The 12,866-nt window shown below is 42.3% G+C and overlaps 1 protein-coding gene across 1 annotated transcript in view; it reads right to left on the bottom strand.

The window, feature by feature from the left end:
* The window catches only part of LOC126268107 (calpain-C), a 417,830-nt gene that overhangs the window by 148,606 nt on the left and 256,358 nt on the right, over window positions 1–12,866 (bottom strand). The gene's annotated exons all lie outside the window — the stretch shown is intronic.

Raw genomic sequence — 12,866 nt, 5'->3', positions numbered from 1 at the left:
GATTGAAGGATGACAGTTCCCCCAAATGGCGGCTGTTAATGACTATATACTGCCCAAGGCAGTCGTGGAAGTCGCACATGGTTTTCCTGACCAAGCGTGCAGTGGCGGTTTCTCCATTCTTTCTATGGTTTCAGAGAGATATGCATACATCTTAGCAGTCAGGACACTCTAAGGAGAACAAAACCGACATGGCAGGAAATCAGCTTACCGAGCAACCAAATCACTGTCGTCTCGGAACATTATGTGATTAGAAGAAAATACACTGGTTGACAATTCCTAAGTAATAGAGATATTGCTGGCAGGAATAATCACAGGCGATAATGGACAACATGAAACACAGTAAATACGAAATACAGGTGAAGTGGCATATACGAGGGCTATCCACAAAGTACATTACGTTTTGGAATTAAAAATAAATAAAGCATTAGAATTTTTTTTATTATATACAGATGAAAGCCACACTTAAATACTACTTTTCTGCATAGTTGCCATTTAAATTAAGGCACTTATCGTAGCGATCGACGAGCTTGGAAATTCCTTTGTTGCAAAATTCGGCCGCCTGCGCCTTCAACCACGTGGCGACTGTCTTTTGGGACAGAAAAGGTGTGATTTTTGTGGATTTCCTGAAAAGAGGCACTACAATAAACTCTCAAAGGTATTGCCAAACTCTGCATAATCTCAGAAGAGCAATACAAAACAAGCGCAGGGGAAAGCTGGGCTCAAAGATCTTGCTGATTCACGACAACGCCCGGGCCCACACGGCAAATGCCACTTGTGAAGTTCTCGAGTGGGAGTTGTTTCCTCATCCGCCGTACAGTCCCGACCTGGCACCGAGCGACTTCCACTTATTCCCAGCAATGAAGAAGTCGTTGGCTATGCAGCGTTTTTATGACGGCGCACTGCTTCAAGAAGAGGTAACCACGTGGTTGAAGGCGCAGGCGGCCGAATTTTACGACGAAGGAATTTCTAAGCTCGTCCATCGCAACGATAAGTGCCTTAATTTAAATGGCAACTATGTAGAAAAGTAGTATTTAAGTGTGGCTTTCATCTGTATATAATAAAAAAATTCCAATACTTTATTTATTTTTAATTCCAAAACGTAATGTACTTTGTGGATATCTCTAGTATAAAACGGAAAATTAAACAGATTTCACCACATGGGAAAGCAGGATAAGACATAACGTTCACGTTTGACACAGGCCAGAATCCCAACATAGGGCTCGATATCGGATAAGAAATACGCCCTTCTCGGGCACTAGAGCACATTTTACAGCTGTTATTCAGCTAGCTACCAAACTGCAGAGGAGTCCTTGGCGATGTTGTCGCAATCCTCTCTCAAGGCAATTTGTAGTTCTTGCACGGTTCGGGGAGCGGGTGTTTATCGAGGAGAACATCTGCCAAGAGCATCCCTGGCATACTCTATAGGATTTAGGTGTGGAGAGTACGCAGGCCATTCCATTGTTCAATATCTTCAATTTCCTGTGTCGGCGGGCACTGTCATCCATAGGAAAAAGATCGGGATCTGGCACATCCCCAAACAGACGGACAGGATCCACAATAATCTCCTTGCAGTACTGCTGAGCTGTAACTATACCTCGCGCAAATATACGAGGTGCGACAATAAAATAATGAGACTTATTTTCTTTGCACGATGTGGCAACCCTGCAGGCTTGCGTAGGCACAATATTTTTGACGTTGGTCTACAAGCTGCTTCTAGTCCAAGCGGCACAACGATGTAACTGCTCAGTCGTGAGTTGTGCTGTAATAAGTCAACACGTGTTTGTGGCTCTGGTCACGGAAATGGAACCGCATAATATTGGGCACCGGTATGCCATTTCTTTTTGCGTTAAATTGGGTGAAAACGCGACGAAAACTTACGGTAAGCTTCAGAAGGCTTTTGGAGAGGAGTTCATGTCAAGAGCTCAAGTTTTTCATTGGCATAAAATGTTTAGTGAAGGCAGAACGAATGTTGAAGATGAAGACCGCAGTGGACGCCCATCAACCTCACGGACGGATGTGAACACGTACGATCAGATAGAAGATTATCCGTGAAAACGATTGCAGAAGAACTGAACATCAATCGAGAAACGGTTCGTCTAATAATAACTGAAGATCTTGGTATGAGAAAGATTTGTGCAAAAATTGTCCCCAAAAATCTCACACCACAACAGCGAGAAACACGGAAAAATGTGGCAACCGATCTGTTAGAGCAAACGGAAATCAATCCAGAATTGTTGAGCTGTGTTATCGCTGGTGACGAAAGTTGGATTTTTCAGTACGATTCAGAGACAAAACGCCAAAGTTCGCAATGGTTCTCAAAGGGATCACCCAGACCAAAAATAGCTCGCATGTAAAAGTCAAAAGTGAAAGGCATGCTTGTGTGCTTCTTTGATTCTAAGGGAATTGTTCATAAAGAGTGGGAGCCTCCTGGACAAACAGTTAACCAATATTACCACAAAGAAATTTTAGAAAGACTTCGTAAAAGAGTTCTTCGTATCCATGCCAACATTGCTGATAATTGGATTCTGCATCACAATAATGCGCCATCCCATACTGCTCTGTCAGTACAGCAATTTTTAACCTAAAATAAATTTCAGTACTACCACAGCTACCTTATTCACTAGATATCGCTCCGTGCGACTTTTTTCTATTTCCAAGACTCAAAACGGCGGTCAAGAGACACCAGTTTCAAACGACACAACATGTCCAAAAGCTGTGACGAGGGTTTGGAGGATATTACAGAAGATGAGTTCCAGAAATATTACCATCACTGGCAGAAGCGCTGGAAAAAGTGTGTGCAATCAGAAGGGAACTACTTTGAAGGAGACAGCAACATTTTTTTTCACATCAGTCTCATTACATTATTGTCGCTCCTCGTATGCAGTGGCGTCTGGCCATTGTGCATGATGCGTGCCAACACCATAATGCCTAGGCCATTCAGATGACCTTCCTGAAAATTCTGTGGAGTGTACCGTGTTCCCCTCTCTCTCCACGCTAACTGGTGGCCAGAATCACTTGCCACAGTGAAGCGGGATCCGTCGGAGAGCATCATTCTGGACCACTGTTGCTGACCCCTATCAACGTGCTCCTTACAGCAACGAACACTTTTTAGACTATGGCGTGATTGAAATGGGATGCATTTAACAAGCTTCCGAACATGAACAACAAGCCTCATTTGATCGCCACGAAATGGTTCTGTCAAAGACGCTTGTGTCGGTAACTTTGCAATGTGTGCAGCGATCTGCCTAGGAGTGAGATGTCTGTTCCTTTTCCCCTCTAAGGCTACTTATCGATCGTTTGTGGTGTTTTGATCCGTCTATGACCACTGGTGTGCTTTCGTGTAGGATTTCCACCTTCAACTGCCTTTTTTAATCGCGAGATGACATCTTTAAACACACCCAGTACTGTCGCGACGGTAGTGACACTTTGACCGGCTTCGCGCCGTCCAACAGCTCGTCCACGATCGTAAGCACTCAAATTATCTTTTGCAGACATGTTGTCGTAACTCATGGGATGTCGCACCAATCGGTTCTATAACAACCATCGTCAAACAAGGTACTCCATGAACTGCCAGATGCATACAAAGCGTTGGTGCAAAGGATTCGCTGCTGTTAATACGTACAGTCCTGTACGTTTCCTTTTACTATCATTGATTGGGTGTTTGGTAGCAGTTGTCGACTTTTTAGTAACAATCGGCACTTGTTACTTGATAAGTGTCAGTTGTTCCTTAGCAATGGCCAATCACTGTATTTCTTCTCGTACTCGAGCACGAATGATGAGAACTGTAGGCCGTTACCTTCTTCATGAAACCACAAATACTTTTCACTTTCATCCAATATGGACTGCAAAAGCGACGCACCATGTTAGTCAGGGTCGCAATTAATGGCTCATCTTTATTAATAAACAGTCTCTGATGATCTTATAGTCGACGGGACGTTAAATTTGGGTATTTCATCTTCCTTCATAAAGCACGGATCCGACACGCCTTAATAGAAAACACACAGTGAAAGCGTGTGGAGTACACCGTCCATCCAGGAATCTTTGCCATTGATTTTATTGCTGGCTTATAAGCGACGTCAGCGCAGTAACTACGGTGGCAACTTGAACTAACACCGTGAACAACATATATGCATTCGATCAGAAGTTTTGAGCAGGCAGTGTTAAGCAGTAGACGTGGACCGTAATGTGTCTATAGTGGTGGTGGTTGTGGTGGTTAGTGTTTAACGTCCCGTCGATAACGAGGTCATTAGAGACGGAGCGCAAGCTCGGGTTAGGGAAGGATTGGGAAGGAAATCGGTCGTGCCCTTTCAAAGGAAGCATCTCGGCATTTGCCTGAAACGATTTAGGGAAATCACGGAAAACCTAAATCAGGATGGCCGGAGACGGGATTGAACCGTCGTCCTCCCGAATGCGAGTCCAGTGTGCTAACCACTGCGCCACCTCGCTCGGTGTCTATAGTGGTGTGTCACAAATCGTAATGGAGTAATGAACTACATCATTTCTAAATTAACGTTTAAAGACATTCTCCAGAATGTTTTAAAGAAGAGAAAAGTGTGTGCACAGTTTGTTCCACAAACATTGGCTTCCACACAAACATAGCGACGCATTGGCGCCTGGCGCGACTTGATTGAAATAAATAAATAAAAAAAAACGTAGACAGGTCTCTTCTGGAAAAATAATCACCCGTAGCGAGACTTTGAGTTATTAATACGAACCTAACATAAAACAACGAAGTGCAGAATGAGTCTCTGACGGTTCGCCAAGACCGAAGAAGTTGCGGATATGACGTGCGAGCGGAGCGATGTCCCAAGGAATGGCTGTTCTGACAGCTTCACATGGTTCTATGGAAGTTTCTTCCGCCGTACTTAAGTGGTAAGGGTGTGGGCAACTTCGTAGAACAACTGAAGCATTAAAACCACGATCTTAACTTCCCTTTACTTTTTATTAAGATGATGTCGAAACGTTTTGCAGTGGCATGATATGTGAGAGGACACTCGTGTACATCATTCAAATCATTGAGATATTCGGACGATTCCAACGTTGACCTCCAAAACTACTACAATACTTTATTCGGTTAAGTTGGAAGCATGTGAACGTAGCAAATATTTTATTAAGACAAGCTAGACGACGAAGAAAGGGCTCTACTGAAAGGGCACACGCTTTATACAGAAAGTCTATAAGGAGTGTATACTACCAGCACTAAATTATGGACGTGAAACTTAGACGTTAAATGCACAGACAGCTAAAAATTGAGGCTTACCCAACGTGCAATGGAAAATTAGAAAGGACAGAAAAGCAAAAAATGGGTAATAGACCAGAGAGGAGTTTAGGACGTGTTGCCACTGTTGTGGAACTGACAGAGATGGGCGGAGCATATAGCAAGACAAAATGAGACGACGGAGATTCTGCGATAAATACCTCATGATATGAAGAGACCCAGAGAACGACTTAATGGAAAATGTATTGGCCGGCCGCTGTGGCCGGGCGGTTCTAGGCGCTTCAGTCTGGAATCACGTGGCTGCTACGGTCGCAGGTTCGAATCCTGCCTCGGGCACGGATGTGTGCGATGTCCTTAGGTTAGTTAGGTTTAAATATAGGGGACTGATGACCTCAGATGTTAAGTGCCATAGTGCTTAGAGCCATTTGAACCATTTTTAAATGTATTAATGACAAGGAAACAAGTAACACTAACTTGGATGCGAAACTCTGTAAGTCATCACGTACATAAAGTTCAGAACGTGGCTTTATCGAATAATAAATGATAAGAGGATGATGATGACGGTAGTGATGATGATGATGATGATGAAAGATGACAATAATGTTGGTAAGAAAATGGTTGTGAGAAAACGACGATGATGTTAATGGTGACTATGACGATGATTACTGAAAGCGCACAACTTTAAGGGGCACTCTGTTTTGTAGCAGCGTTTTGTTATCAGACGTATATTTTTATCTTGAAATTTGACATCGACGACATTCCTGTCATACGGCGTTCAGCAAAGGAACCCGTGGTCCATCAAGTCCCTGCGCCCGTCCAGAGTCTTGTGCTTTTGTGGCGAAAAAAACCACTTGACTAACCGTGGCAAAATTCTAGTGGGCAAGCAGATGTCTGATACACAAACCGAGAAGCCGAATTCACTGAGACAGAGCGTGAATACTAACATGTTTTGGGGAGAGTGGTCGAAAAGTCAAGTAGAAACTGCGGAACGGTGTCTTTGTGTCTTGGAAGACGTTAGCTAAGTATACAAAGATCGCTTATCGCCCTGTGGTTGTTTACGGCACCACATCTACGAAAAATGCTTACAGACTAAAGAATGTTGCTGTTTCTTGGGGACGGGCTGTTTAACGTTTTACAAAGGGATACGCTGGTTTCCACTTCGTTCTTCAGCAAACGTTCATTTTGTAAGAATGCGTCCTAAGGTGCCCTTCTCAGAAACTTAGACCAGAAAGCCTTCGAACCACGACATACTTCCTAATGGAACGGATACGTGATTCTTCCATCCACAGAGGGGCGTAGTTTGATTAATCACTAATTAGGTTTTATGAAAAATAATTTGACTTTCACGGTATATTCTGCAGTGACTAACAGCAAACAGTACCTCAACTGAATGTGGGCAGAGACATATTCTGTGTGGAATGTGTTGGAAAGCTCTGGCTGCGCTGCCTGATGGTAATTTAAGGAAGCCACGACGGGAATTTCGCCGTCATTCTGCCGAATACTTGTGTCTTTGACATACTGCTCAGAGAAATTCCACAGCTAAAATTTTCAGGTAGTGCCCTCAAGGGATCTGGAAGCTACTTGAACGAAATGCAGTAACGTGATGTCTATGGGAATGATAGTCCTTCTGGAAGCATGTTTTCTTAGGAATGACATTGGGATCAGGAGAGGGCTCACTATTGTTCTACTCATATGTGAATAATATCTCGTCGGTTCTGTCCGCTAAATATCATTTCTATACCGACGACCTCCACCTTTACCGAAGCATCATATCCAAAGGCCTTAATAGTGTCATCGTGCAGATGAATGATACCTATCTTCAGTGGCAAGACAGGCGCAAAACCTAGGACTTAACTGAATGCGAAGAAATTTCAAGTAATTTTAATATTACATCAGAAATTAATTTTGAATTCCGCGAATGACTGCCACCTGTTCTTCTCTACGGTATTGTCATAGCATGTCAGAAAACGGTGAAGAACTTGGGTCTAACTTAAGATGAGCACCTCAGTTGGACGGAAAATACCGTCGCCACGCGCAAGAAGGCTTCCACTCGCCTCTGTGCCCTGCAGAATTTTCGCAACAGTTTTCAACAGAATGTGAAATATGAAGTTGTGCAATGACTCGTTCTGCCTAATCTCCACCAATACGATGTAATCCAGCACGGCACGAGTAGTGAAAACTTTCGAGTCTAGACGATTAGATCTAACCACTAATGCTTACGTGTATTGCATCTGCAACATCCGTCACCGTATCATATTCCCGGTTAGGTTGTTTGTGGCCAGACGAGATGATCTGTAATATGAAGTACAGTACCGTACATTCATCTCATCCTAACTGAAATACGCCTTACTTATCTACTATCCTAGCTGTTCCCACCGTTAAACAGAAACATTCTGACTCCGTGTCTGCTGCTGCTGCTGCTGCCCGCCTCTGTAACAAGCTACGCTGCGCTCTGCCCCGTTGCTTTTAAGAAGAGGCTGAAACGCTTCTTCCTGTCAGTGGCGTGACTATTCCCCACAAACTGACGTTACCCTGCGAACAGTAAAGCAAAGTCTTTCGACTTTCTTAATCAGTTACGGCAGTTTCTTTTTGACTGTCTTCATTCCTCGTGTTTCACAACGCCTCTTATGGCCCATCTTCCACCCCCTCTCTCATGCCTACTGCTGCTATGACTCATAATTTCCATCTTCCCGCCTGTAATTTAACTTTATTGTTATGTGTCTCATGAACGAACATAAACTGTGATTTTCTACAAGGTTTATGTCCTAGCAATTTCCCAAAGTTGCAGCTTATAATATGGGTTTCATAATGAATATAATGCAAAGCAAAACATGAAATGGCTGACTAGATGTAAGAAAGGGATTGAGGGGCAAAATCTTGCCACGTTAAATACATTAATAAAAATAAATATATAAATTAATTAATTAAAAACCAGCATCATTAATTGATTTCAAAAAGCATTTGATTCAGTAGACAGAGAAATAATAGACAAACTCATTAGACAATTTGATGGTAAAGCAAAATTAGCAAAACTTTATTCATGAAACTCTAGCAAAGACGATAACTGAAGTTAAATTTATCTGAAAAAAAAAAGAAACTGGTGTCAGATAATGGGATTGTTTATCACCTTTACTATTTAACTGCGTTCTAGACAAGGTGATAAGGCCCTGGAATTTGGAGCTAAAAATCACAAAATTGAACCAATAATTCTAGGAAGGAAAACAAATGGAACTACGGTCAACTGCCTGAGTTTAGCAGACGATTTTGCAGTACTTTCAGAAAATCTGACAGATGCAACTATTCAAATAAATCTTCTGAAAGAAATAACAAATAGAACTAGTATAAAAATTTCAGCCGAAAAAGAAATTTCACAACAAACGTAAAAAGTGCACAATAATTCATAGAAACACAAACAGGTAGAATTAGAGTGAGTAAATAAATTTAAATATCTTGGAGAAACTATACAACAAAAATGACTAGAAAAATTTACAGTAGACGGAAGAGTTAACAAAATGGAGACAGCATATGGCTTGACATAGAATATTTACAACATGAGTGCATATCTAGAAAATGAAAACATTGTACCACAGTGGTACGACAAGAATGTTTATATAGATGTGAATGCCTAACAATGAACTATAAGTTGGACAGAATAGAGGTACTTGAAAGATTGATAGAAATATAATGGGTGCAATATAAACTTTAGATGGCTGGAAAATGGGAAGTAACGAGGAGATCTACAAAAATATAGAGAATATATCAGAAGTAATGGCTAGAAGGAGATTACTCTTCTTTGGACAACTCTATCGAATGAATGAGAGCGGGCTCATGAAGCAAATATTCCTTTATTTTTGTAAGAAGAAATTGACAATAGTATAGATTACAGAAATAAGGAAAGAACTAGAAAGAAGTCTTTTTAAGAATAAAATACTAAATGTAGAAGGCTTTAATGCAGAAGAAATAAGAAATCGGAAGCAACGTGGGCAGAACGAAGGGAAAAACAATATGGGGAGACGATGAAGGAGTAGTTGAAAAATAGAAAACAACAATAAAGAAAGAAGAGTAGTTGAAGTTATTACGTGATCCTAGTTAGCCAGAACCGAAATTAAAAAAAGAATGTTTAATCTCTGTGTCACTTCGCTTGCTCTCTCTTGAAAGGTAAAAATATGTGAACCTTGGAAAGTTCTAACAAAATTCTGTTATTTAATGTAAGTCGAATTGTGGCCTACGCTGATGTAACATATCAGACGTATTCGTCTTTGAGGTATTCCTGTCCGTAAGGACAGTGGCGTATTGTTTTTAATGGAAAATTGTTATTAACTACCGACAAGACCGTATTCATAGCCAAAATCTCTCAGGAAACTATTAAAGACTCACAAAGAAATGTAGCCTAGAGCAGGGGTGTACAGACTTGCTAGTACCGTGGGCCGCAAAGCCCTCACTGCAACTACGTAAGGGCCACGATAACCGAAACCTACATAATTAGTACACCTTATTGGTTTTACAAACATTTAGTTTAATTAACAAATGTAATTAAAACAATGTTTTCTCAAAAGAATTAAGTTCTTCAAGGGCCCGCTCTCTCTTTCCAAGGAGGAAATGAATGATGATCAGAAAAAAATTGCTACAACGAACGGTGAGGGGTGGAACGCCGTCACATGGATGGCGGCCCGCGTGCGGCGGTATGTGCATCGTTGGCCTGGAGCAATTCAGTGCTACGCGGAGTTTTATTCTGTTCCATCTTCGACATAAATATAACAAAGTTTTATTAACGAAGGCATAAAATTTCTTTACATAAGTAGCTTTAGTTTATGAAGCAAGTTTTTATTGAGTGGAAGGTCATGAAATGAAATTGTTTAAATCAATGAAGTTCATAGAGCTCGTCTACGGCGTGCCTTCGAAGGGTCCAAATTCGTTTCCATACCTTTGAAAGTACGGCTCTAAGAAAAAGAGTCGTTTCATGGTTTGTCTGATTCTCAGTTATACACTCATCACTATTATACGAAACAACGACGTTGTTGCAAGAAAAATCTTCCATTATGGGAAAAACACATAATAGTACCCTTCCTCATTCCCTGATTCTCAAGACTTATCATAATCGCTTAAGTAGCCTTTGCCGTCCGCGTTCGACATAACATAGGACGCTAAATACGTATTTAACCCTAGTGCTGCAGTAAAGCATAATGTATGTCATCCATATATTCATTAGCCTATATCTTCTTGACGAGATATCAATAAACGAATTACAATGAATCTGCTGAGCTGTAAAAAACGTGTAATAATTCTACATTACGAAATGTTGACTGTTAAATAAAAAAATGAAGTCACATTTCCCTTGGAACTTGCTACAAGGCAACAAAAAAGTTAAGTTTACAGCTACTCAAAACGAAGGCGTACATTGGATGGTAAGGAAAGTGGAGGAAAATTCTTTCTGTAAGTCTGACTGAAGTCACTAACGTTATCTCTCTAATTTCTCCTTTACGTTGAAAGCTGCATCAGCCGGTTGACCATACATCTGTTTTAATAATCTTCTTTCTTCATGGCATCAATTCTTCTTTTCTGGATCTGCTGCTTATTTTTGTTCCATCAAGTCTTCTCGAAAACGATACGAGAGGCAACTGTTTTTCCACAATCCTAGTTACAAGTTCTGTTTGATGTAGCCTTCTTATCTTTAATCAGTTCGACAATATTCTCGCGTTTTTACAGCGACTGTAATATACCACCTTTCTTGAGCTCCCGGTTCATGGACAGCACACTCACATGGGGGACAAAATGGTTTCAAGTACTACCAAGTTCCTTATTCCACAACGCTGTAACGTTGCCTCAAAGTCACGGTCTCGCATTATCAATAGGATTACTGCAGATCATGACTAAGCAAAGGAGGTTGCAGTGAATAATAATTCAATTCCCGAGAAGTGGGAAGTCACTACCGATGAGAGCGATTACCAGAATAAATTACCAACTCTTGGATGAATGACATCGGATGATGCTGTTTTTCTTGATAGGTAGGACGCAGTGTGTTCTGGGATGGAGTGCCATCGACAAATGTAGAAGTAACTTAAGGCGTGCGCCACAGAAGTGTGTTAGAACCCTTGTTGACCTTGTAGACGATAGTAGTAGCAGTCTCAGACTGACTGCTTCGGGATTTCCAGGCATTTGCTGATGGACTTGCGTTGTCGGGTATACTGCAGGTTATTGTCGTCGTCTTTGGCGGTTGTTTCAGTGACGTGACTCGTCTCATACGATGCTATGTGAGAGTGACTTCGCTTTACACTTTTCATTTCTTCCTCTTATGAAGGAAGACGGCTGTTCGAGAACGTGACTGATGATGCTCTCTGCAGCCATATTTATTCTGATTTCATCTTTAAGGAGGGAGGGCGGTAAGAGGATAGAATTCACAACTATAAATCTACTTGGAGGGGGATTTCTGGAGATAACTTCGGTAATCACTTTGCAGCCTGGTCAGTTTGTTCCCTCTGCTTCACCACTCCTTATGTGGTCCGATCCTGATGCAACGGCATCGCCCTGCAGTCTCCGAACTCCCTGACATGCCTCATCCCATTTCCTTTCGGTAGGCACCGCCCTCGAGTGTTGCGTTTTCGCACCTCGCTGACTTGTCGCCTTCGATTTGCGGTCCATTTCCGTTTGGATCATCCTGCGACGACGCTCTAGCCTGTCCGTTTTGTCTAGCAGTGTGCTTGAGAAACTTCCTGGCAGATTAAAACTGTGTGCCAGACCGTGACTCGAACTCGGGACCATTGCCTTTCGCGGGCAAGTGCTCATGCCCACGAAAGGCAAAGGTGCCGAGTTCGAGTCTCGGTCTGGCACACAGTTTTAATCTGCCAGGAAGTTTCATGTCAGAGCACACTACACTGTAAAGTGAAAATTTCATTCTAGAAACATCCCCTAGGCTGTGGCTAAGCCATGTCACCGCAATATCCTTTCTTTCGGGAGTGCTAGTTCTGCAAGGTCCACAGGAGAGCTTCTGTAAAGTTTGGAAGGTAGGAGACGAGGTACTGGCAGAAGTAAAGCTCTGACGACGAGGCGTGAGTCGTGCTTGGGTAGTGCACTTCGTAGAGCACTTGCCAGCGAAAGGCAAAGGTCCCGAGTTCGAGTCTCGGTCTGGCACACAGTTTTAATCTGCCCGGAAGTCTCATATCAGCGCACACTCCACTGTAGACAGAAACTCTCATTCTAGTAACATCCCCTATGCTGTGGCTAGGCCACGTCTCCGCAATATCCTTTCTTTCAGGAGTGCGAGTTCTGCAAGGTTCGCAAGCGAATTCTGTAAAGTTTGGAAGGTAGGAGACGAGGTACTGGCAGAAGTAAAGCTGTGAGCACAGGGTGTGTGTCGTGCTTGGGTAGCTCAGTTGGTAGAGAACTTGCCCGAGAGAGGCAAAGATCCCGAGCTCGAATCTCGGTCTGGCACACAGTTTTAATCTGCCAGGAAGTTTCATATCAGCGCACACTCCGCTGTAGAGTGCAAATTTCATTCTAGTCTATTTGATGTTTCCGTGCTGATAATGAGTTCCGCATTCGTTTTGTTTTTAAGAGATCCAGCGGAAGATTCCAAACTTTACTCACGTCCTAGCCCATATCCCGATTGACTAGGTTCTCTGTCAGTCGAATCAGGAACTACTTCATTACG

The sequence above is a fragment of the Schistocerca gregaria genome, chromosome 4, assembly GCF_023897955.1.
Source record: "Schistocerca gregaria isolate iqSchGreg1 chromosome 4, iqSchGreg1.2, whole genome shotgun sequence".
Classification (NCBI taxonomy): Eukaryota; Metazoa; Arthropoda; class Insecta; order Orthoptera; family Acrididae; genus Schistocerca; species Schistocerca gregaria.
The sequence above is the reverse complement of the archived record's forward strand: the minus strand, read 5'-3'. Positions and strand labels throughout refer to the sequence as shown.